Source organism: Limulus polyphemus, unplaced genomic scaffold, assembly GCF_000517525.1.
Source record: "Limulus polyphemus unplaced genomic scaffold, Limulus_polyphemus-2.1.2 Scaffold4481, whole genome shotgun sequence".
Lineage (NCBI taxonomy): Eukaryota > Metazoa > Arthropoda > Merostomata > Xiphosura > Limulidae > Limulus > Limulus polyphemus.
The window spans coordinates 8,890-12,727 of record NW_013670091.1 but is presented as its reverse complement, the minus strand read 5'-3'; positions in this window follow the sequence as shown (position 1 = coordinate 12,727).

The window sequence follows — 3,838 nt, the reverse complement described above, 5'->3', positions numbered from 1 at the left end:
TGATTAAAGCAGTCCACTACCTTTATTATTATTATAACAAAAGTATATTTAGATGCATGATTAAAGCAGTCCACTACCTTTCTATTATTATTATTATGAAAAAATGATATCTGTGTGTGTGTGTATAAGAAAAATTACTTAAATTTACCATAAGAAGACATAGCTGTTTAGTAACTTCGTAAACGTTTCTATCAAACATTCAACCTTGTTTTTTTTTATTGCTGGTCACAGTGCGAGTTTGATTACCTTATGCGAGGAGCAATAATATTTCATATCATAAAAACAGAATTAACTATTGATTCGCAATAATAATCACATTAATATGAGATATTTTGAAGTTGAGCTGTAACAAGTACTACATTAATTACATCATTACGAATTACTTACAAGTTACTCAGTGAAGGTAAGGCTATTCCATCAGCAGGCAACTTGTTACCAATTTGTGATTGATGTCAAAGTTAAGAAGTCATATCAAATTTACAACCACTGGCATTTAACCAACTGTTGGTAAATAATACATAAAGCACGTGCTGCTACCCCGACGTGGTATATTGAACTTCTTTCGTGCCAACTGTGTGAGACTAGCCTATATACATGACGTGGTATATTGAACTTCTTTTCTGCCGACTTTGTGAGACTAGACTACATACAGTAGTATATTAAATTAGTGCGCTTGCTTCTCTCCAGTTAAATCATAATATGAATAACAAAGCAAGAAGAAATTTTGAATGGCATGATAAAAATATCGATCATATTGAACTTTACCGTAGACTAGAGTTGGTTTGGGTTAACGAATTACATCCTACCTCGTGCGCATGCGTTCAACCTGTGGGCGTGGTGAAATATACCTGAAGTGTTGCGCGAAATACAGGAGCACAGCTGACGTTGTTACGTATCGTAAAGCCCACCTTATACATAATTGAAACCGAATAACGTTTCCACCAGCACATCGGAGTAACCATAACAACTCTTATTAACAAAAAAAAGGTGTCTTTATCAAAAAGTATTTTGGTTAAGCGCAAAGTTGCACAAGGGGCCAGCTGCGCCGTGACCTTCGCAAGGATCGAATCCCAAATGTTAGCGTTATGAGCCCTAGAGTTTATGGCCGAGCCATCTCAATATTTGACAACAAAAATAGACGCGTATATACAAGAGTAGTTATTTGATTTGTTCTTCTCACTACAGAAATAGGAGCAAAACGCAAGAAATCATGTTTTAAAAAATACTAAAAACCTGTGACTGACCTGACACGACAGACATTGGTCAATAAATCGATTAACCTTCCTGAGTAAAACGCGTGACACGCAGCTTGCCTATGCCGCTTTGATCCTACGTTCACCAAACCCCAACACTTGGCGTGACGGTTTTCAAGATACCCTACGTTAGGTTTAATAATTTTTCATTTGGTTGGCAAATATAGTCTATTATCAAGAATTAGAAACCCATTCAAACAAATGTAGGCATTATGTATCTCATAAGATTATGTTACTAAATTTAGAAAATTCGTAAGTTTGTTGAACAAGAGCGAAAAACCTAATATAATTTTTTATGTCTATACAGTACTAATATAGGAGCTACACCTAAATAAAGTGTTAATTCACACCTTTAGTCAGAATAAGTGATTTCACACTAATAACAGTATTAAGAAATATTAAATAGTAATATTTTCAAGAAGTAACACTTCATACAAGTAAGATTAGTTGTAAATGTACAAGAAGTCACACTTTATACAAGTAAGATTAGTTGTAAATGTACAAGAAGTCACACTTCATACAAGTAAGATTAGCTGTAAATGTACAAGAAGTAACACTTCATACAAGTAAGATTAGGTGTAAATGTACAAGAAGTCACACTTCATACAAGTAAGATTAGGTGTAAATGTACAAGAAGTCACACTTCATACAAGTAAGATTAGTTGTAAATGTACAAGAAGTAACACTTCATACAAGTAAGATTAGTTGTAAATGTACAAGAAGTCACACTTTATACAAGTAAGATTAGGAGTAAATGTACAAGAAGTCACACTTCATACAAGTAAGATTAGTTGTAAATGTATACTTTTTGAAGAGTTATTGCCTTCTATAAATAATTGGGTTTATAAAATTTGATAGTGAGCATAAAATTATCTTAATGTAAGTGAATTTGTGAATAGTTGTCTATTTTATATCATTTTCACTATTTACAAGACTTTCGTTCTGTTTAGAAGCTTACGCCTTTACATATACAGCAGGATTGTGAAGTTTTATTTGTTCTAAATTTACGCCTTTAAGAGTGTGAATGTATAGTGAAATGTCTTATTTTCATTCTTTCTTTCCTATGTCTAGGATTAAGCTAATTTTCTGGATTGGACATCGCAAAGTGAATGTTTTTCATGATTATAGGACATTTCCACGAGGATCAGAATTTACTAACGGACCTGTTAGATACTTAATATATTTAATGTATGTGTGAAGATTAAACAAATGAACAATTTTCATTGAGCCAATAGAACACCAGTTATTTATTCTCAAAAACAACGTGTAACTTTACTAAGTATAGAAATACAGAGATCGGTTACAATAGACTTATGATACAATCGTTCAGTTTATAGGGTGGTTACGATTCATGATAATGATATAAAGATGACTGTTTAAGTCTTACAGCCCCTTCTTCTACCACTGATGGTATTCTTCATTGTTATTCAATGCAGTTTCTGCTGCAGAATACTTTTGTGCAATATACTGATGTCAGTGTTGTCTCCTTTTCTTTACGTGCTTTTCAAAGCCATACGCTGAAGTCCCTTTCTGAGCAACCTAAAGACACAGAAGTCCACGAGGAATGTTTGCAAATGATGTAACATGTTCTTTCATTCTGTATTTGCACTTTGAATAGGAACTGTCTAGTTGACTTGGACGTATGTTTTATTTTGATGGAACCATATTTTATTGTTATCCAATTCATACCGCAATAGTATAATGATATCATCACTTTAGTCTGAATGTATGCATTGTTTAGCTTGGCATTTCTCTCAATTCTCCAGATGTTTAACTTGCTATTATAGTTATAATTTGTAACTACTATAAATTCATTGGGAAAACTTTTGCATTATTATTTTTTTTGTATAATTTTTGAAATGTTGTATCGCTAGAAAGACGACAATAAATTGCTCAAATTTTTGCAGAAGTTTAAGTAGGCATATGCTTTATATAATGCGATGACGTACTTTTATTGATTACAGGCCAGATACCACGTGCATAGCTTTGGACAGTTACCTTTCACTTAACTATATGCTTGGGGAAAATCTTGTGAACATGGATATTGTGTTGTTTATTAGAACAAGATTCAAAAATGTTTACTACCTCTGATGTCTGACTGGTAGTCTTTGGCCAGGAATGGTGAGCAGCTGGCAGAATGATTGCATAAGGTGGGAGGCCTGCAGACTAAGTTTTGAGTGATCATGATTGCAACTAGTGGCAACTCAAGAGTTTGGTGATCTATCGATATCTCTGGTTGGGTGGCTTGAAGGGTGGACTCTGGGACAGTGCTGATGGAAGTTTTGGTAGGAGTCTGAAACAGTGAGAGTTTTCGTCAACAGCAGATTATTTTCCTGGAATATTTGGTACCTTAAGAAAACTTTAATGAAGATAACATATTGTTGCGTCAGCGAGGTCACGTGACTAGTGTCACGCCCCCTGCTTTCTGGAAATATCTTGTACCTTCGTGAATTGTCGGGAGATTACTAGATATAAGGTAGTCTGGTATGTATAAGAGGGTGACAACGTGACGGAAGAATAATGTGAGTGTGTGTAGGTAGTGAGTAATTGAACTGCAGTCAGGAAGTATTTATTGTTGAAGTTTG